The 23,790-nt window shown below is 37.2% G+C and overlaps 1 long non-coding RNA gene across 3 annotated transcripts; it reads left to right on the top strand.

Annotated features, from left to right (window-relative positions):
* Positions 1-15,421: 15,421 nt before the first annotated feature.
* Positions 15,422-22,428, top strand: LOC122757585. Of its 3 annotated transcripts, none has more exons than XR_006357682.1 (3): positions 15,422-16,273; positions 16,478-16,614; positions 22,311-22,428. It is a non-coding gene; the product is annotated as an uncharacterized LOC122757585 (long non-coding RNA). The 3 variants fall into 3 exon arrangements; XR_006357681.1 differs by having other exon boundaries at positions 16,478-16,618; XR_006357683.1 differs by having other exon boundaries at positions 15,422-16,302; positions 16,478-16,618.
* Positions 22,429-23,790: the final 1,362 nt, after the last annotated feature.

Raw genomic sequence — 23,790 nt, 5'->3', positions numbered from 1 at the left:
TAGAGCAATGGGATATGGGTAATGCCTGCTGTAAACTGGGGTGTCGGTATTGGTTCGGATCTCTCCTACTACTTTAGTCGTGTAAGTTAATTTTTGCTCTGGGTCTGCAAATAACGGTTTAGTTTCATAAATAAGTCGATCTATTATCTTTTTCTGGTTATCGGACATATGACTTGTTCGGACCTTTATATTGTTAACTGCTTGTGCGGGTAATTGCTTAATACGGAATTTATTACTGCCATTTACTATAAGGATATCATTCCTGACATCGATAACAACATTGAGTTGTTTCATTGTATCGTTGCCTAGAATGCCATGAAAAGTTTTTAGAGTGGGCAATACGAAAAATCTGATTGGGGTTTTGAGGTTAAATAGATTCAAAAAGATATGATGGGTTATGGCTATTTTTCCACCTATAGAATTAGCGAAAAAAGCTTCTTTGTTTTCTTTTGCGTTGTTTACTAGGGAAGACTGTATGTAATTCTGGTTGGAACCAGTATTAATGAGGAAGTTTAATACCTGTCCGTCCCTCGTTTTGCATTGGAAGTAAGGTAACGAGGAACGATTTAAGCTAAAAAATTGACATCGGACATATCAGCAATTTCTACCTGAGTCTGGTTGTCTGTAGTTGCTTCGTTTTCTTATGGTGCTTCGACGATACCTTGCTCCTCTGCAGCAGCATAGTAAGCCTGTTCACTCATACACTGCTCGTATGCCTCGGCATAAGCTTCGGCGGCGTATGCATTTGCATATGCATCTGCGTAAGCGTTAGCCTCATCATCTACTTGGGTTTCCCAAGTATTGATATGAAATTGTCTCTGATGCTTGAATGGGTTTTCTGCCCTAGAAGATAAGGGTCTTTTCCCAGCAAATTGACTATTATTTGGCCTATTCATATAATTCACGTTCCTAGTTCTGATAGAAGAGTCGACTTCCATTGGTTGTGGAGCCGGTTGTGGCTTTGGGGCTATTGGTCTTGGCGGTGCGTTAAAGAATTGTTGTTGTTGTTGTTGGTATATGGGTCTTGGTGGAAAAACTGAATTCTGGGGGTTAAACTTAGGCTTTGGTGGATAGTACAGGTTCGGATTGAAGTTGGTTTGATTTAAGACGTGTGGATTGTTGTATCGAAACGGGGATTGAGTAGTTTTGTTTTGATAATTGTTCTTCGAAGGAAGCGAAGGGGCTCTAATGGGACTAACAGAATTTCTAATCGACTGGTTCTCAATCAGTCGGCACAAGTGAAGGGCATGTTTAAGGTCGGTTGGCTCTTTGATGGCTAATAATCTTGATAAGTCTCCGTTGAGACCTCTGATAAATGTATCTAAAGCTTTGTCTCTATATATCTCGGTAATGGCCCTTACTGTTTCTGCAGATGAATCATGGTTGTTTATCTGATTCAAGATTAAAGACAGATGATAATAAACGGCTTGATAAAATTCGTCTATTGATCGTCCATTTTGCTTAAGAGTATAGAGTTGGTACTCTAATGTCTTAACCCTTTATACGGCCTTGTTGCATATCTGCAACATACCGTTTAAATTGAGTTATTTCGCAATGGGTATCAAGAAAGTGGTATGGCAAATTCTTTTATAAGTCAGAAATATGTGTTTTTTCGATTTTTGTAGCTGGTTACACTTGTCCACATGTCTTGCCATACAAATATTAAAATTTCCCGCCAATTTAGTGAGTTGTGTATATGGTGTCCAAATCAATTTTATATTTGCAAATTTTTCTAATAACAAAAATTTTTAATTTGCGAACAACTACTTTTTAAATAAGGTAACTATATTAATAATGCGTTTGTAATCAAGTTTTTGGGTTTGTTGTTGTGTATTGTGAGTAACTCTTGAATATCGGTATGTTGCAGATATGCAACAAAGTACTATTAGGACTTCTTTTTTGCACTCTCAATTTTGTTGCATTTATGCAACATACCATTTATTGTGCTTATGTTTTATATGTCACTATATACTTCTTTTGTTGTTTTGTGTCATTATGTGTTGCTATGAATTTATTTTGGATTGTCTTATGTGTTTTATGTTCTTCTTTGAGGCCGACCTACACATATTTATATTTTTGTAGACAGTATTTCTTACTTAGAAATAATGTCCGCAAGGGGATTGACACCTTCGGAAATCGCAAGATTTTTTAATAGTTTGGAGAGCGAGGACGAATTCGATTTTTCTGGCAATGAAGAAAGTGATTTCGTATGAAAAGATACAACCCGAACAAACCTCATAAATGGGGATATAGAATTTATGTTCTTATCGGTCATTCAGGCTTCTGCTATAAGTTTGAGATAGATTCAGGAAATGAAAACAAAGTTTTGCCTAACGAACCAGATCTAGGTGCGGCATCAAACTGTGTTGTTAGAATGGTCAGAGAAGTGCCCAGGCATCAGAACTTTCGAATTTATTTTGACAATTTTTTCAATTTATTGCCCCTTTTGAAATACTTAGCGGATGAAGGAATTTTAGCTTTGGGTACTATTCGAAGAAACAGAATTCCAAATAACAAAACAATTGATAATATTAATTTGAAGAAGCATCCAAGGGGTACGTCTGTAGAATATGTCACTGATTTTGACGGAGTTGACATATCAGTAACATCATGGGTGGATAATAAAGTCGTATCATTGGCATCCAACTATGCTGGAATACTACCAGAGGACAAAGCACTTCGATTCAAGAAAGCCAAAAAGAAATACGTAGAGATTGACCGACCCTTTGCAGTAGCACAATACAATAGCTATATGGGAGGTGTTGATCTGATTGACAGCATTATTGGAAGATATAAAATTTTACTAAGAAGTAGACGCTGGCAGGTTCGCATTTTTCACCATCTACTCGACTTGACAGTGAGTAATGCTTGGCTTTTGTACAAACGCGTTCATAAGGCGAATGCATCAAGCACTAAACTCTTAGGATCTTCCGAGTTTCGGATAAATATTGCAGAGGTGCTAACAAAAATTGATACCAAATCAATAATGGGAAAAAGAAGTTCTATGCTCGAGAACGAATTGCAGCAAAAAAACAAAGAGGTCCTACGCAACGCGTGCCAAATCGAATGGTACGGCAGGATGAATTTGGACATTGGCCTTTGTGGGGTGAAAAACGAATAAGGTGCAAGTACCCGAAGTGTACGGGATTCTCGCAAGTAATGTGTGGGAAATGTGAAGTGGCCTTATGTTTCAACAAGAGAAACAATTGTTTTAAAAATTTCCACTTAAATTAAAGTTTAATAAATATATTATTAAGATAAATAGTCGTATAGTCATTAAATAAATATAATAATATGTTAAATAGTTTAAGAAAATCCAAATTAAATATTACGTTCTTCTAAATACCCAGAGAACTATCAGTAATTTTTTTTCCCCTTAAGCACATCTGTTGCATATCTGCAACAAATCCTTTTTATACCCTGAACCCATTGAAAATGGGAAATCAGGGTATAATGGTTTTGTTAAAAGTATGTAACAGGCAGAAGGAGGCGTGGCAGACCCCACAAAGTATATATATTCTTGATCAGGGCGACGAGCTGAGTCGATTTGACCCTGTCCGTCTGTCTGTCCGTCCGTCCGTCCGTCCGTCCGTCCGTCCGTCCGTCCGTCCGTCCGTCCGTCCGTATGTATGAACGCGTCGATTTCAGAAGATATAAGAGCTAGAGACTTGAAATTTTTTTTCCTAGGTCCGTGTATATCACGCGCATATCAAGTTTTTCTTTATATATCGATAACTACTCCCGATATTTTATTATCGATTAAAAACCTTATCGAAAGCTAGTTATTTAATTATATCTCCTACACCTTTAAAGCTAGAGCTTCCAAATTTTAAATGTAGACTTATATGTATTTTATATAATTTCGATTTTTGTTGTAATTTACCCCCACCCCTATATCCACCCCCACACCCTCACCTTTGTAAAAGGCGTATTTCAAGTACTAGAGACGTGTGCTTTAGAATGTACACACATTTTCACCATATGATTACGCTCTGAAAGTTTCATTAAGATTGTGCGTCTAGAAATTAAATAATTTAACAAATAAATTCGTATAATATTGCCCACATTGCAGCGCAGCCCAAGCGCAGTCACTGCTTACTGCGCTGTCAGCAGAGCGCGTTGTTATACGTGCGTCTGGATGCATGTGTATGTATGTGTGCATAGAAGAAGTGCAGAATGATTAGAATATCAGCTTGGAGGGTTCAGGGTATCTCCTAGTCGAGAAGTCTCGACTAGAGCCGTCTTACTTGTTCCTTTATAAAATCGTACTGAATCAAAATTTTGAAAAACGAAAAAAAAGTGTATTTTTTATTTTCAGTTTTCTATCTAATAAAAAAAACCGAATCAAAATCGGACGTGGTGCCATATAAAGGGTTAAGATCTCTACGGTCTGCAAAATGATCAGTGAGACATTGAGATATGGCTTTCCAATTTAGTGGTGTGTTATATGCTTCTAATACAGCATCGGCTTCGCCAACTACTTTGCTTCTTACTACCATTAAGATACCATAGTGCTTTGGTGTTCCCTGTACGGTAGAGTATGCCTCGAATATCCTGTCTACGCTTTTGCGCCATGAAGTGAATTCTGCTCTATTCCCGGAAAAGTCTTTTAAAACCCTTACAACGTCTGGCAACTTGTCTAACTCGTTGATTCGTCCCATATGTTCTGGTAGAATCGTCTGATCTTGCTTAACTGAAACGGTTGTACCTGTTTTAAGTAACTCATCGCCTTTCTCGGACAATATCTTCCTAAGGTATCTCTCTATCGTATTCTCAATTGGTTCAGTCAGAAAGGTTTGCCTTGTGGCACCTGTGCTGGTGGACGGGAGTGTATTCTCTGGTGGTGGCATGTTTATCTTAGAGAATGCGGTCGTTAGTTCGTCAATGGTCACGGACAGATTTAAAGAATTTTTATCGAAACGGAAAATGATGGTGGTTTGTTTTCAGAAAATGTTCTCAGGATTTTGATTTTGTGTTAGTAAATGGTAAATTCCTAAGCGATCAACGCAGTGATCTTCCTGGCTATTTTTGTATAGCTTTACGGGCTATACGCTATACCGAGCAACGCAATTATCGCTCAGTAGTACAATTTCAGAGTTTTTCTTAATTATTAAGTGTTAATGTTTAATATTTCTTGTTATTTCTTCTTAATTAATATTAATTGTTTAATTCTTAATATTTGTTGTTTAATTCTTGTTATTATACCCTGAACCCATTGAAAATGGGAAATCAGGGTATAATGGTTTTGTTAAAAGTATGTAGCAGACAGAAGGAGGCGTGGCAGACCCCACAAAGTATATATATTCTTGATCAGGGCGACGAGCTAAGTCGATTTAGCCCTGTCCGTCTGTCTGTCCGTCCGTCCGTCCGTCCGTATGTATGAACGCGTCGATTTCCGAAGATATAAGAGCTAGAGACTTGAAATTTTTTTTCCTAGGTCCGTGTATATCACGCGCATATCAAGTTTTTCTTTTTATATCGATAACTACTCCCGATAATTTATTATCGATCAAAAACCTTATCGAAAGCTAGTTATTTAATTATATCTCCTACAACTTTAGAGCTAGAGCTTCCAAATTTTATATGTAGACTTATATGTATTTTATATAATTTCGATTTTTGTTGTAATTTACCCCCCACCCCTATATCCACCCCCTCACCCTCACCTTTGTAAAAGGCGTATTTCAAGTACTAGAGATTTGTGCTTTGGAATGTACATACATTTAAATATTATGATTATGTTCTGAAAGTTTCATTAAGATTGTACGTCTAGAAATTAAAATATTCAACAAATAAATCCTTATAATGTTGCCCACACTGCAGCGCAGCACAAGCGCAGTTAGCAGAGCGCGTTCTAATACGTGGATGTGTATGTACGTGTGCCGAAAAGAAGTGCAGAGTGATTAGAATATCAGATTAGAGGGTTCAGGGTATCTCCTAGTCGAGCAGTCTCGACTAGAGTCTTCTTACTTGTTCTTTTCTTAATTACTAATATTTCTTGATTTGTTTTAATTCTTTTCTTTTCTAGTTTCTTTGTTTTTGTTTTCAAATCTTATTTACTATGCTTACAAGATAATTTTCAGCATTGTTGACTCCCGCGATGGTGGTCCGGATTTCTCTCTTTCCTCAGATTCCAGTGCTAGTGATTTATCCGTTACTGAAGATCCTGCGACGCACTCCGATTTCGCGGTACCCTACGGACGGACACTTATAGGGTGGCAACAATGGTTTTTTTGACCGACGAACGTACCACGTTTACGTAGTTAGAGTCACTCATTCACGATGTGGCTGCGGATTAGGCACTAAAGATTTTCGTCGCGTTCACTAGCAGCTATATTTCGTTATAGGTGCTCTCGCGAACAATAGTTGGTACTATGTTTTTCGACGCGTAAACTTTTCTGTGGTAACGAACGCGGGTCCCTGCTCGGGCGCCAATTAAATATTCGGAAGCGATTTTTGTATTAAAAAACATTTATTTTCTTTCGGAGCTGGATTAGAACTAACTTAAGAATAATTATACAAGTAATATTTATATGAAAGCTGCCGCTGCTGCTATTGGCGTCGCTGCCGCCGTGGTCACTGCTGTTGCTGCTGAATAGGTGTCTTGTGACACGATGACTCTCACGGTGGTTGCTGATCGGTGCGCTGACTCGGCGCTCGTGGCGGAAATGCGCACGTTGACCAGAATGTGTTTTGGCCAAGTGCATTGATCTTATTAATATTGCTGACGATAGGCTCCCACGGTTGCGGTTGCGTTGCTGTTGCATTCTGCTGACAAAGCGCACGTGTCAAAAGTGCATGCACTGGAGCCGTGATATAATTGGGCCGGTGCAATGCCCTTTTGTAGGGTCTGTCGTTAACTTATATTATTATATTATATTATATATTGTTATATATATATATTAAGAAATTGAATTATTATCGAAATTGTATAGGTTAAGTAATTGAAGCTGAACCACTGTACAGAGAAGTTGTTGTTGTACGCGCTAGCACGGGAGTGTCGCTCTCCAAAAGATCGCTCTCTCGCTGCTCGCGGTTAGATGCGCATAGGTGCGCTCTCTACTGTGCAAGCTGCGCTTGCGTTGATGTTAAATTTAATAAATCAGTACAAAATTGAACACTGGTGCCAGCACTTCATATTCACTTCAGAGAGACCGCAAGTTGCTGTCTACATTTTTTTATAAATATATTATACACTGGCCCATCGAAGGACCGAAATTTAAATTTTAACCATACTTAATGTGCGTTTTTAATAGTTTGGTTATTCGAGCAGATTTTTAGAATCACATCAGCAGTTAGTTTCGTTTAGTTTTGGTAAATGGCGCTGCAGCAGTGAATCTATTTCGGTTTTGCCAGCGCCACTTGCAGGAGTGAGGTGGCGTAGTGTGTTAGCTGCATGACGATCGATCGAGAAATCGAATCCCGATCGGTGCAACTGATGTTGACTTTTTTAATTGTTTCAAAATATTTTTATATTTTATTAAATGAGTTTGGTATTTTATTTATATTTTTAAATACATCGAAATTGAAATTTCAGACATACTAAATGGGCATTTTTATACCCTGAACCCATAGAAAATGGGAAATCAGGGTATAATGGTTTTGTTGAAATGTATGTAACAGGCAGAAGGAGGTGTGGCAGACCCCACAAAGTATATATATTCTTGATCAGGGCGACGAGCTGAGTTGATTTGGCCCTATCCGTCTGTCCGTCTGTCCGTCCGTCCGTCCGTCCGTATGTATGAACGCGTCGATTTCAGAAGATATAAGAGCTAGAGACTTCAAATATTTTTTAAAATGTCCGTAATTACAGCGCGCATATCAAGTTTATCATTAAAAATCGATAACTCATCCCGATCTTTTTTTATCGATAAAAACCTTATCGAAAACCAGTTATAAAATTATATCTTCTACACCTTTATTGCTAGAGTCTCCAAATTATTAATGTATGCTTATATGCAATTTATACAATTTCGGTTTTTGTTGAAATTTACCCCCACCCTTAAATTCACCCCCTCACCATCACTTTTGTAAAAAGCGTATTTCAAATACTAGAGACTGCTGTGCTTTGGCAATTACATGCATATTCATGTTATTATACCCTGAACCCATTGATAATGGGAAATCAGGGTATAATGGTTTTGTTAAAAGTATGTAACAGACAGAAGGAGGCGTGGCAGACCCCACAAAGTATATATATTCTTGATCAGGGCGACGAGCTAAGTCGATTTGGCCCTGTCCGTCTGTCTGTCCGTCCGTCCGTCCGTCCGTCCGTCCGTCCGTCCGTCCGTCCGTCCGTCCGTCCGTCCGTATGTATGAACGCGTCGATTTCAGAAGATATAGGAGCTAGAGACTTCAAATTTTTTTTCCTAGGTCCGTGTATATCACGCGCATATCAAGTTTTTCTTTTTATATCGATAACTACTCCCGATAATTTATTATCGATCAAAAGCCTTATCGAAAGCTAGTTGTTTAATTATACCTCCTATACCTTTAGAGCTAGAGCTTCCAAATTTTATATGTAGACTTATATGCATTTTATATAATTTCGATTTTTGTTGTAATTTACCCCTCACCCCTATATCCACCCCCTCACCCACACCTTTGTAAAAGGCGTATTTCAAGTACTAGAGACTTGTGCTTTGGAATGTGCATACATTTGAATATTATGATTATGTTCTGAAAGTTTCATTAAGATTGTACGTCTAGAAATTAAAATATTCAACAAATAAATCCTTATAATGTTGCCCACACTGCAGCGCAGCACAAGCGCAGTCGCTGCTTACTGCGCAGTTAGCAGAGCGCGTTCTAATACGTAGATGTGTATGTATGTGTGCCGAAAAGAAGTGCAGAGTGATTAGAATATCAGATTAGAGGGTTCAGGGTATCTCCTAGTCGAGCAGTCTCGACTAGAGTCTTCTTACTTGTAATCTTAATCTAAAAGCTTCATGAAGATCGTACGTCCACAAAAAAAGTTATTAAGCAATTAAGTTCTCATAGTAAGCGCTCACTGCCGCCCATGCGTTTTATGCTTGTGTGTGTATATGTATGTAATTATTTGTGTATGTGAGTGTGTGTGGCAGACCCCACAAAGTATATATATTCTTGATCAGAGCGACGAGCTGAGTCGATTTGGCCCTGTCCGTCTGTCTGTCCGTCTGTCCGTCCGCCCGTCCGCCGTCCGTATGTATGAACGCGTCGATTTCAGAAGTAATAAGAGCTAGAGACTTGAAATTTTTTTTCCTAGGTCCGTGTATGTCACGCGCATATCAAGTTTTTCTTTATATATCGATAACTACTCCCAATATTTTATTACCGATCAAAAACCTTGTCGAAAGCTAGTTATTTAATTATATCTCCTACACCTTTAGAGCTAGAGCTTGCAAATTTTAAATATACACTTATATGTATTTTATATAATTTCGGTTTTTTTTTTGTAATTTACCCCCCACCCCTATATCCACCCCCTCACCCTCACCTTTGTAAAAGGCGTATTTCAAGTACTAGAGACATGTGCTTTGGAATGTACATACATTTTCACCATATGATTACGCTCTGAAAGTTTCATTAAGATTGCACGTCTAGAAATTAAATTGTTCAACAAATAAATTCTTATAATGTTTCCCACACTGCAGCGCAGCCCAAGCGCAGTCGCTGCTTACCTCGCAGCTAGCAGAGCGCGTTCTAATACGTGCGTGTGTATGTATGTGTGTCAAAAAGAAAAGCAGACTGATTAGAATATCAGATTAGAGGGTTCAGGGTATCTCCTAGCGAGCAGCCTCGACTAGAGTCTTCTTACTTGTTCTTAATATATGTGTGTTAGTGTGTATGTGTGTGTATGTTTGTGTGTGTATGTATGCCTGTGTGTGCGTGCGTGCGTGTGTGTGTGTGTGTGTGTGTGTGTGTTGCGTGTGTGCGTGTTTCTTGTGTAAGCAGAAAGACGCGAAAAATTATTGAAATAGCTATTACTCCAAGGGTTCAGGGGATCTCGTAGTCGAGTAGTCTCGACTAGAGCTTTCTTACTTGTTATACCCTGAACCCATTGAAAATGGGAAATCAGGGTATAACGATTTTGTTAAAAGTATGTAACAGGCAGAAGGAGGCGTAGCAGACCCGACAAACTATATATATCCTTGATCAGGCCCTTGATCAGGATCGATTTGGCCCTGTCCGTCCGTCCGTCCGTATGTATGAACGCGTCGATCTCAGAAGATATAAGAGCTAGAGACTTGAAATTTTTTTCCTAGGTCCGTGTATATCACGCGCATATCAAGTTTTTCTTTATATATCGATAATTACTCCCGATATTTTATTATCGATTAAAAACCTTATCGAAAGCTAGTTATTTAATTATATCTCCTACACCTTTAAAGCTAGAGCTTCCAAATTTTAAATGTAGACTTATATGTATTTTATATAATTTCGATTTTTGTTGTAATTTACCCCCCACCCCTATATCCACCCCCTCACCCTCACCTTTGTAAAAGGCATATTTCAAGTACTAGAGACGTGTGCTTTAGAATGTACACACATTTTCACCATATGATTACGCCCTGAAAGTTTCATTAAGATTGTGCGTCTAGAAATTAAATAATTTAACAAATAAATTCGTATAATATTGCCCACATTGCAGCGCAGCCCAAGCGCAGTCACTGCTTACTGCGCTGTCAGCAGAGCGCGTTGTTATACGTGCGTCTGGATGCATGTGTATGTATGTGTGCATAGAAGAAGTGCAGAATGATTAGAATATCAGCTTGGAGGGTTCAGGGTATCTCCTAGTCGAGAAGTCTCGACTAGAGCCGTCTTACTTGTTTCCATATGATTACGCTCTAAAAGTTTCATTAAGATTATACGTGTAGAAATCAAATTATTCAACAAATAAATTCTTATAATGTTGCCCACACTACAGCGCAGCCTAAGCGCAGTCGCTGCTTACTGCGCAGTTAGCAGAGCGCGTTCTAATACGTGCGTGTGTATGTATGTGTGTCGAAAAGAAGTGCAGACTGATTAGAATATCAGATTAGAGCGTTCAGGGTATCTCCTAGTCGAGCAGTCTCGACTAGAGTCTTCTTACTTGTTATACCCTGAACCCATTGAAAATGGGAAATCAGGATATAATGGTTTTGTTGAAATGTATGTAACAGGCAGAAGGAGGCGTGGCAGACCCCACAAAGTATATATATTCTTGATCAGGGCGACGAGCTGAGTTGATTTGGCCCTGTCCGTCTGTCCGTCTGTCCGTCCGTCCGTCTGTCCGTATGTATGAACGCGTCGATTTCAGAAGATATAAGAGCTAGAGACTTCAAATATTTTTTAAAATGTCCGTAATTACAGCGCGCATATCAAGTTTATCATTAAAAATCGATAACTCATCCCGATCTTTTTTTATCGATAAAAAACCTTATCGAAAACCAGTTATAAAATTATATCTTCTACACCTTTATTGCTAGAGTCTCCAAATTTTTAATGTATGCTTATATGCAATTTATACAATTTCGGTTTTTGATGAAATTTACCCCCACCCTTAAATTCACCCCCTCACCCACACTTTTGTAAAAAGCGTATTTCAAATACTAGAGACTGCTGTGCTTTGGCAATTACATGCATATTCATGTTATAATCATAATCTGAAAGCTTCATGAAGATCGTACGTCCACAAAAAAAGTTATTAAGCAATTAAGTTCTCATAGTAAGCGCTCACTGCCGCCCATGCGTTTTATGCTTGTGTGTGTATATGTATGTAATTATTTGTGTATGTGAGTGTGTGTGTGTGTATGTATGCCTATGTGTGCGTGCGTGTGTGTGTGTTTCTTGTGTAAGCAGAAAGACGCGAAAAATTATTGAAATAGCTATTACTCCAAGGGTTCAGGGGATCTCGTAGTCGAATAGTCTCGACTAGAGCTTTCTTTCTTGTTATACCCTGAACCCATTGAAAATGGGAAATCATATAACGATTTTGTTAAAAGTAACAGACAGAAGGAGGCGTGGCAGACCCCACAAAGTATATATATTCTTGATCAGGGCGACGAGGTAAGTCGATTTGGCCCTGTCCGTCTGTCTGTCCGTCCGTCCGTCCGTATGTATGAACGCGTCGATTTCAGAAGATATAGGAGCTAGAGACTTTAAATTTTTTTTTTCCCAGGTCCGTGTATATCACGCGCATATCAAGTTTTTCTTTATATATCAATAACTACTCCCGATATTTTAGTATCGATCAAAAACCTTATCGAAAGCTAGTTATTTAATTATATCTCCTACACCTTTAGAGCTAGAGCTTGCAAATTTAAAATGTAGACTTATATATATTTTATATAATTTCGATTTTTGTTGTAATTTACCCCCCACCCCTATATCCACCCCCTCACCCTCACCTTTGTAAAAGGCGTATTTTAAGTACTAGAGACATGTGCTTTGGAATGTACATACATTTTCACCATATAATTACGCCCTGAAACTTTCATTAAGATTGTACATCTAGGAATTAAATTATTCAACAAATAAATTCTTATAATGTTACTACACCACAGCGCAGCCCAAGCGCAGTTAGCAGAGCGCATTCTAATACGTGTGTGTGTATGTATGTGTGTCGAAAAGAAGTGCAGACTGATTGGAATATCAGATTAGAGGGTTCAGGGTATCTCCTAGTCGAGCAGTCTCGACTAGAGTCTTCTTACTTGTTTTTTATTTTATTTTGTTCATTTTATTATATTTAGGTGAAACAAAAATGTTGTTTTATTATTATTATCATATTTTGATTTATATATTTTTGTGTAATTTAAAATTTAGCAAGAGAAAACAAAGGTTTTATTTTCATTTTTTTATACATTAGTATATCTATATATTTATATATATATATATTGTTTTAATTTTGGTTAATTAATTTTTAAAAAAATGTTTTTTTGATTTACCAGTAATTGGCTTAAACGACATTAAAAGAAAAACATTAATTATTAAAAAAAATTTTTTAGTCTATCCCTATGAACTTTCTGTGTTTTATTCTTATTATTTGGGTTTTTATAACTATATTACTATTGTTTTCAATACTAGTGACCTCAAAAGGTCCTATATAAGAAGGTTCCAGTTTATGACCTGTTTCGTTTTTTCGATAAACCCGGTCTCCTACTTTTAATTTAGAGTCTAATAATTTCTTATCATTTATCTCTTTTTGTTTTATCTTATGTTTTTATACCCTGAACCCATTTTTAATGGGAAATCAGGGTATAATGGTTTTGTTGAAATGTATGTAACAGGCAGAAGGAGGCGTGGCAGACCCCACAAAGTATATATATTCTTGATCAGGGCGACGAGCTGAGTTGATTTGGCCCTGTCCGTCTGTCTGTCCGTCTGTCCGTCTGTCCGTCCGTCCGTCTGTCCGTCTGTCCGTCTGTCCGTATGTATGAACGCGTCGATTTCAGAAGATATAAGAGCTAGAGACTTCAAATTTTTTTTTAAATGTTCGTAATTACAGCGCGCATATCAAGTTTATCATTAAAAATCGATAACTCATCCCGATCTTTTTTTATCGATAAAAAACCTTATCGAAAACCAGTTATAAAATTATATCTTCTACACCTTTATTGCTAGAGTCTCCAAATTTTTAATGTATGCTTATATGCAATTTATACAATTTCGGTTTTTGTTAAAATTTACCCCCTCACCCTCACTTTTGTAAAAAGCGTATTTCAAATACTAGAGACTTGTGCTTTGGCAATTACATGCATATCCATGTCATAATCATAATCTGAAAGTTTCATGAAGATCGTACGTCCACAAAAAAGTTATTAAGCAATTAAGTTCTCATAGTAAGCGCTCACTGCCGCCCATGCGTGTTTATGCTTGTGTGTGTATATGTATGTAATTGTTTGTGTATGTGTGTGTGTGTGTGTGTGTGTGTATGTGTGTATGTATGTGTGTGTATGTATGCCTGTGTGTGCGTGCGTGCGTGTGTGTGTGTGTGTGTGCGTGTTTCTTGTGTAAGCTGAAAGACGCGAAAAATTATTGAAATAGCTATTATTCCAAGGGTTCAGGGGATCTCGTAGTCGAGTAGTCTCGACTAGAGCTTTCTTACTTGTTCTTACAATATTTAGCTCTCTTATGCGCATATTCTAGTCTATACTTAACTTCTTTAGCATAATCATCTATATTATATAATGGTTCAATTACCTCTATGGTATTAAAATTTATTGGAAGGTTACTTTGCCTTCCAAATACAAGTTCATATGGACAATAATTATGAGTTACTGATGGTGTTGTGTTAAAACAATACACGAAATACTGTAACCATACGTCCCAGTCAGTTTTATCTATTGATATATATGAACGAATGTACTCATTGAATGTTCTAGGACTTCTTTCAACGGTACCTAATGTCCGGTGGTGATGTGCTGTAGACGATAGGCTGTCTATTTTTAAATATTTGCACAAGTCACTTTTAATGGAGAAGCGTGAGGAAATACTCACAACAAATAAAGTCATTCTCTCTTTAATTTATTCGAATCCCAGAATTCGGCGGATTCTTCTGAAGAATCCACTTCAGCTGCCGGCAACCAAAAATCATTTGGTAGCATTGATGCGCCAAATACTTGCCTTAAATAAAAAGGTGAGCCTAATAGATAGGACGATGGCTTGAAATGACATCGCAAAGACCATGCTCATTTTTGAACGCCTATTTGAACTCCATTGAGGTTGCGTCTGACTATATAGAGTCTGAGGAAGAAGACGAACCGGAGCTCAAATTGGCCAGAATCGAGAGGCCAATAGACATAAACGTGGACATTATGTACTATTGGGAGGACAAAAAGTTTACTTATCCACGATTGTACCGTCTTGCCAAGATAGTTCACTCGGTGCCTGCCACGCAGGTTTCGGTAGAAAGGACATTTTCTGCTCTTAAGCTTATGCTGACCGATTTAAGGTCTAACCTAAGTGCAGATTCTATAAAATAAATAAATAGTAAACCTATACTAAGTGTTATATCTATGGGTGCAGGTAAAAGTGACAATAATACATCTATATACAAATAAACATATGTATGTACATATATACAGTGATTATGTTATATTTGTATCTGTCTCCCCCTCACATTACCTGCTGAATAGGTACGGGTAAGTGCACAGCGCAAGTGCCCTGGACAAGCGCCCAAGCATATAATTAAATACATATGTATATGTACCTATACAAGTACATATTTACATACGTATTATACATCAAATGAAAGGTATTATTGAGTAGATCATATATAAGTTAAGACTTTCGACAATCTAAGGAGGCTGGAGAGTCCAGTCAGACATTCAAGGGGAGAACCTAACCAGTTGAACAGTTTTAGTTCAGTTTATATTCGGACTAGAGAGAGTTTAGACCTATTGTTCCAAATTGTATAAAATATATTATTTCATTGAACACAAAGTTGTTATATATTCACAAGAACCCAACACAGCGTCCTCCAATCACTAGTACTCTAGTATGGGAGCGCTTAACTGGCGCCCGAGCAGGGACCCACATTCTTCACGGAAATAAAGGGAAATGGTGACGGGTCAATAATTCTATAAAAATAACTTATTAAAAAAGCAAGTACAAATAAATTGTTCCAATCCAATTGGGCAATTGTTGGCAAAATTACGAAGTACTTCTGCGATTTGCAAAGTAATGGGGTGAAAATCCTTGCCATAACATAATACAATAAATAATAACATAATTTCTAGCAAGTGTTGGTGCACTAGATAATTCTATAACATAAAAGAAATCGTGGCTAAATGGTGGTATTGGCAATACCTAGGCTCAAATCCGTGCCGAGACGAGTCTTAAAACGAAAATACAAGAAATTTGCAGGCATAATGGTGGTACGAGATTGATTCTCGTATCGAGGTTCAAATCCTTGCCGTAAGACAAATGTCATAAAAAATAAACCCCACCATTTCCACCTGTGTTGAATGATGGGTTTCCGTATAAATTAAAAGAAATATAGTGGTCAACGTTAAGTTTAAAGCACTAACTATATAACAAAATTAAAAGACGGTTGTCTGGAAATCTCTAATCAACAAGCAAAGCATAAATATGCAAAAATAACCCTTACCCTAGTAGGTCTTAGAACCAAAGAGGAATACTTTGGGCTTCCCTTTCGGAAGAGAATAAGTCTGGCAACAATATATAAAAGAAAAAAGTAAAATAAATAAATAAATGAAACGAAAGTAAGAGAGAGACGAGATGATTGTGGAACCACCCTCACCTAAGTAGGTCTTACACCAAAAAGGATCCTGAGGGCTTCCCAAGTTCGGTAACAAAAGATAATACAACTAGTAATTGGTAATTCAGTAATTCTATAACAGACAACGCAATAACACACGTGGTAATACAAACACGTAAATCAATACAATTAGTAATTCAATGAAATAATATAAAAGAAATAATATTCCCGTCAACTATTCAAAGAAGGTTTTACGACCATGTGAGAGCATTACTAATATATATATCTCCACAGGAAGCAATTCTACGAGACGATTATTAATATTTTCTTATATCCACTGGAAACGGTAAATAGCAGCAGCTTGGAAACAATGAACAGCAGATTTAATGTAGAAAATTATATCGATAACATAGTAGGCATCGAATTGAATAGTAAGTAAGTTTTTCGACATTGAAATAATTTAGTTCACTTTTGCACCGAGCTCAAACCGTAACCACTGACCAAAGAACACATAGATGAGACATGTAGAACAAACTTTTTCACCACCGAAAAAATGTGCATGAGGGACTACTCACCTTCGTAGTTGCTCGGCTCCGTCTCTTACGGCTCGAGCAGTGAAAATACAACACTACAAAGTCAGTTCGTTGCGAGCGCTCAAACGAACTGGTCCCATTCTTATATGAAGCAAGGCTATGCGCTATTTGTCCTACTCTCTCTCTCACTCTATCTCTCTCTTTGGTCTCTCAAATCATCGAACTCAGCAGCGCACAAAAATTGAATTTTGTTCGCGATGATCCCAGATCTTTCCCTTTGAAGTGAAGGGTATACCTAATCATAAAAGCGTTTGTCACGCTCATGCAAACAAAACGTAAGCGTTTGTATGGTTATTCGTGAGAAGAGTATGAAAGCGTTGATACTCATGGAAATGCTTTCGCGACGAGTGTGCACACAGACACACACACTTGCAGTCTCTGGAAACATGAGCATTCGTGGCCTGTGTGCGTAACTCTTGCTGCTTGTAGTAATTTTAAAGCCCAGCATTTGCATTTGGTCGATTTTGTGCTCACAAACATACATACATACATGTATATACATATGTATATGTATATACATTTGCATATGGGTATGTATGTATGGAATGGGAAGATAATTGTCTCGCGATTTAATAGTTTGTAAATTATGTATGGTTTGCATTGTAAAGTGACTGTCGAATGGGCCTTTATGACTTAATATGACATGTGTATTTCATGTCCCATTTGAAGTATATATTTATAGTCTGCAACCCGAAATATTCCAAAGCATATACATACATATGTTCATATGCAATTTTTAAAATAAGCATATGTTCATACATATAGAGGTCAAGATGACATAAAAATCATGCAAGTAAAAAAACAAATATCAAAAGTATTAGTTTAGTTAGCTAATTAAATATTGCTATGTATGTAAATGCGATTCTGCAATTCGTATTTCGAACTCTAAATCGTTCACACAATTTTAGATTGCATGCACACAGATCCCATGCATACACACAAAGACATATGTACACATACGCACATGTAAAGGACAGAGGCATACAAATGCTTCTACAAGTGATATCCCAAAATCGACCAAATGCAAATGCTGGGCTTTAAAATTACTACAAGCAGCAAGAGTTACGCACACAGGCCACTAATGCTCATGTTTCATGTGTCTGTGTGCACACTCGTCGCGAAAGCATTTCCATGAGTATCAACGCTTTCATACCCTTCTCACGAATAACCATACAAACGCTTAAGTTTTGTTTGCATGGGCGTGACAAACGCTTTTATGATTAGGTATACCCTTCACTTCAAAGGGAAGGAGCTGGGATCATCGCGAACAAAATTCAATTTTTGTGCGCTGCTGAGTTCGGTGATTTGAGAGACCAAAGAGAGAGATAGAGTGAGAGAGAGAGTAGGACAAATAGCGCATAGCCTTGCTTCATATAAGAATGGGACCAGTTCGTATGAGCGCTCGCAACGAAATGACTTTGTAGTGTTGTATTTTCACTGCTCGAGCCATAAGAGACGGAGCCGAGCAACTACGAAGGTGAGTAGTCCCTCATGCACATTTTTTCGGTGGTGAAAAAGTTTGTTCTACAAGTCTCATCTATGTGTTCTTTGGTCAGTGCCGTAACTAAACGAAAAATTTTGAAAAATTTACAAATTATAAAAAGAATACCAAAAAAAAAAAAAAAAAATAATTAAAAGAAATCCTGCAAAAAGTTTAAAAATTAAAAAATATAGTAATCAAATAAAAATAATCCTACAAAGGGTTTAATAATAAAAAATAATAATAATAATAAAAATAACTAATTCGCTTGCTCCTCCCTCACCTTGCGCTTCTGTTTTGTCATCGGCTCCCAATTCTCTAGATCCTCCTTCACCTTGTCCCATATCTGTTTCTCCTATTGAGGCTTCTATTGAATCTCAAGCCCCTGTCCCAAATTTGGATGCTACTTCTATTGTTGCTCAAACAAAGAGTGACAATAAGTCAGCCTCTCCTAGCATTACCTTATCTGTTGTCTCTCCTAGAAAGCAAGTTTTCTTATCTAGGCTTTCATCTGACACTACCATTGAGGCAGTATCGGCTTTTATCTCAAATAAGATTCCGGCTAATGTTTTTATATCGAAGTTTAGTTTTGCGACACCGCGTGAAATTGCTTCGTTCAAAATCAATGTGCCTGTAGAATACTTTAAAACCCTTTGTGACCCTAATTTCTGGCCACCTCATGTAGTTGTTCATGAATTTAAACCCAAAAATCGTAACAGATCGATGCCTATTTCAGTAAATTTACTTTCGGTGCAATCTTCATCAAACGTTGTACCAAAAAACTAAATTACTTACAAACCTCTTCTCAGCTGTCCCTGATTTATCAAAATGTACGTGGCTTAAACTCAAAACTTAAAAGTCTTTTCTTGCATAGTTTCAGTGTACAATATGATATTATCGCTTTCACTGAAACATGGCTAAGTAGTAATATTCATAATAGTGAAATTCTTTCAAGTAATTTCACTATTTATAGACTCGACCGTTCGTCGCGTAGAGGTGGTGGGGTGTTAATTGCGGTTAAGTCCATTATCCACTCTGAATTGTTTACCTTTTCGACCCTTCATGATGTGGAGATTATAGCGGTTAAATTAACTCTCCCATCGTGCTCATTGTACATCACATGTTCTTATATCCCTCCCTCTTCTGATGTACAAGTTTATGCTCACCACATAAATTGTATTAAACAAGTTAATGAACATGTAAATGATAGTGATTGTCTTCTTGTGTTGGGTGATTTTAATATTCCGAACACTTCTTGGTCTTCAACTTGTAATGCAAATTACTTTATTCCGACAATTGATCACTATTTTTTTGATGAATTGTTTAACCTGTCTATGTTTCAGATGAACTCTATTTCAAACCATCTTAATCGTACTCTTGATCTTGTGTTTGTTAATCATGATTCGCTCATTAATGTCGCGAGATCAACTCCTTTCTCCTTACCTGAGGATATATATCACCCCACTTTAGAGGTTTTATTAACTATCGATAATCCTCCCTCTACTATTCCAATGCCTTCTAAACTTAGTCACTGTTATCGTAAATGCAATTTCGTTTTGCTTAACGAACTAATTAATTCAACAGACTGGTCTATTCTATATGAGTCGGTTGATATTAATTTAGCGGCATCGTTTTTTTATTCTACCTTAAACTCTATTCTGGATGTTTGTGTCCCTCTCCGCCGTATTTCGCCAGTTTCAAATAAGCCACCTTGGTTCACCAAAACTCTTTCGAACTTGAGAAACATTAAAACTAAATGTTTTAAAAATTACAAAAAGTCTGGTTCAAGTATTGACTGGTCCAAATATTCCATTGCCAAGTCAAACTTCAATATTTTAAATTCTAGCTGTTATGAGAATTATCTTACACGTTGCAAACGTCAGTTTACTCGAGATCCCAAACAATTTTTCTCATTTGTAAACTCGAAGCGTAAATCCTCTGGTTTGCCGTCCTCATTTGTCCTTGGAGGTGTAAAAACATGCAATGATCAGGATTCCTCTGATCTATTTGCTGATTTTTTTCAATCCACTTATTCTTCTGCTGATCTCTACAGCAACTCATATCCATATTCTCTTCCTGAATATGGATCTATAAATACTCCCAAAGTTACTGCATCCTCTCTGGGTGCAGCCATTAGGACATTGAAATCATCTTTCTCTCCTGGTGCTGATAATATTCCTAGTTGTGTGATTAAAGAGTGCAGTGTCTCTCTTCAGTCACAATTACTAAAATTGTTTAACTTGTCCTTGGATACTTCTGTGTTCCCTTCAATTTGGAAAGAATCTTTCATCATTCCCTTATATAAAAAAGGTGGAAGATCTGATATTTCCAATTATAGAGGCATCGCGAAATTATCTGCTATTCCGAAGTTATTTGAGAAAATCATAACATCGGCCTTGCAGCACTTTTGCAAATCGATTATACAACCATCTCAACATGGTTTTGTTCAAAATCGATCCACGTCCTCTAATTTACTTGAGTTCACTTCGCTTGTTAATGACAGCTTTTCCAAAAAAAATGCAAACCGATGTTATTTATACGGACTTCAGTAAAGCATTTGACTCAGCTCATCATCACATACTAATTCTTAAGCTTGAACGTTTAGGATTTTCACCCAGTCTTGTCTCTTGGATTTCATCCTATTTAACGGGTAGAACCCAAAGAGTCTTGCTGAGAACAGCTATGTCTAAACTTATCTTTGTTTCGTCTGGTGTACCTCAGGGTAGCCATTTGGGCCCATTGCTCTTTTCCCTTTTTATAAATGACCTTCCTAGTTGTATCTCGTATTCCACTATATTTATGTATGCTGATGATGTAAAACTTTGCCTTCCATACTCCAGGGCAAATGGACATCTTCACCTTCAAGATGACCTAAATGCATTTCAACTTTGGTGTGCGGCAAACCAGCTTGACCTAAATTGCTCAAAGTGTATGACAATGACCTTCAGTCGTACCGTTCCTCTAATTGTTGATTATAAAATTAGCAATATTTCCTTAGAACGCATCTTTACAGTCAAAGATCTTGGTGTGTTCTTTGACTGTAAACTTAACTTTAATCTTCATATTTCTACCATCATTAATGAAGCCAAAAGTGTGCTTGGCTTTATTAAACGTTGGTCTAAGGAATTTAAAGATCCTTTTATTACCAAGCGCTTATTTACTTCGCTTGTGCGTCCTATCCTAGAGTATTGCTCTGTCGTATGGTCTCCGCAACATAAACTGTATCAGGATCGTATCGAATCGGTCCAAAAACAGTTTCTTCTCTTTGCCTTAAGAGACCTTAGATGGGACAGTAATTTACGATTACCGTCTTATCATAGTAGGCTCCAGTTAATTGATCTTCCATCGCTAACCAATCGCAGAACAATTTTAGGAATTGTTTTTCTGCATAAATTGATTAGTGGTGATATTGATTCGTCCTCTTTGTTGGGTCGTCTAAATTTTTTGGTTCCGTCCCGAGCAACTAGACACTATCGTCCGCTTCATTTACCTGTGTGCACTAGGGATTATTCTTTGCACAGTGCGTTTCATGTTCTTTGTGTTAATTTTAATAAATATTATCACGTTTTTTCCCTAGAGCTCTCTCCTCCTAAAATAAAAAGTTTACTACCAGCTTATCTTAGGGAAATCACTCACAATGCCCAGGCATAAGCATTGGCATACGTTTTTGCTGCTAATGTTGTGTTAGTGATTTCTCAATTCTATTCTTATACTCTATTTTTGGCTCTTCCCTTACTCTTTTCTTTTTATTATTTCTCATTCTTTTTATTAACTTTTCTTGCAACTTCTTTTATTACCGTCCTTTTTCTTTTTCTATACTTTATCTCTTCTTATTTTATTCTTTTTTTTTATTTTATTATTGTTTTTTTTTTTAGCTCCTTTCATTTTATTTATTTATTTATTTATTTTTTTTTTATTATTATTATTATTATTATTATTATTTTATTTTTTATTATTATTTTAAGAATTATTTTAATTATGCTAGATATTGTTTATAACCTACATTTTAATATTTTGTTTTTTAAGCTTTCTTACTAACACTTTCTTTTCATAGCTTCAATAGTATCACTGACCATGTTTGGCTGTGAGACAAGGGCATAACCGGCCGGACTGGCAAATAAAATACCCCCATCGGGTTGGTGTTACTATTGAAATTATATCGTGTACTTTGTATAGGCTTTTTTAAATTAAAATTGACTCTCGTTTTTGTTAATAGCTTTAAGAAATAAATAAATAAAATTAAACAAATAGAATAATAATAGTAAAACAAGTCAGAAGACTCTAGTCGAGACTGCTCGACTAGGAGATACCCTGAACCCTCTAATCTGATATTCTAATCAGTCTGCACTTCTTTTCGACAAACATACATACACACACACGTATTAGAATGCGCTCTGCTAACTGCGCTTGGGCTGCGCTGCAGTGTAGGTAACAATGTAAGAATTTATTTGTTGAATAATTTAATTTCTATATGTACAATCTTAATGAAAGTTTCAGGGCGTAATTATATGGTGAAAATGTATGTACATTCCAAAGCACATGTCTCTAGTACTTGAAATACGCCTTTTACAAAGGTGAGGGTGAGGGGGTGGATATAGGGGTGGGGGGTAAACTACAACAAAAATCGAAATTATATAAAATACATAAAAGTCTACATTTAAAATTTGCAAGCTCTAGCTTTAAAGGTGTAGGAGATATAATAATATAACTAGCTTTCGATAAGGTTTTTGATCGATAATAAAATATCGGGAGTAGTTATCGGTATATAAAGAATTGATATGCGCGTGATATACACGGACCTAGGAAAAAAAATTTCAAGTCTCTAGCTCTTATATCTTCTGAAATCGACGCGTTCATACATACGGACGGACGGACAGACAGACGGACAGGGCCAAATCGACTTAGCTCGTCGCCCTGATCAAGAATATATATACTTTGTGGGGTCTGCCACGCCTCCTTCTGCCTGTTACATACTTTTAACAAAACCATTATACCCTGATTTCCCATTTTCAATGGGTTCAGGGTATAACAAGTAAGAAGACTCTAGTCGAGACTGCTCGACTACGAGATTCCTTGAACCGTTGGAGCAATAGATATTTCAATAATTTTTCGCGTCTTTCAGCTTACACAAGAAACACGCACACACACACACAGGCATACATACACACACGCGCATAAAGACACAAACGCATACACACTCTCACATACACACACACATACACAAACACATACATACACATACATAAACACATACACACACACACACAAACACATACACACACACATACACAAACACATACATACACATCAGTTCGAGTTGCGTTTTCACGGAGTGCGGTCGATGTCATCGTGATCCATCGTAGACAATAGCTTGAACTGTGTTTTCCCCTGTGAAAGTGGAAAGAACTGAAGTCAATGTGTTTGCTGTGGGCGCGGCGTACCCAGCGACCTCAAAAAAAAACTACCAGAGACTTACTGCGCGGCGGTTCGTGGAATTCCCAAGCGGTATAATTCGGTGGTGCAAGAGAGGGGGG

This window comes from Drosophila mojavensis, unplaced genomic scaffold (assembly GCF_018153725.1).
Source record: "Drosophila mojavensis isolate 15081-1352.22 unplaced genomic scaffold, ASM1815372v1 contig_74, whole genome shotgun sequence".
NCBI classification, from domain to species: Eukaryota; Metazoa; Arthropoda; class Insecta; order Diptera; family Drosophilidae; genus Drosophila; species Drosophila mojavensis.
The sequence above is the reverse complement of the archived record's forward strand: the minus strand, read 5'-3'. Positions and strand labels throughout refer to the sequence as shown.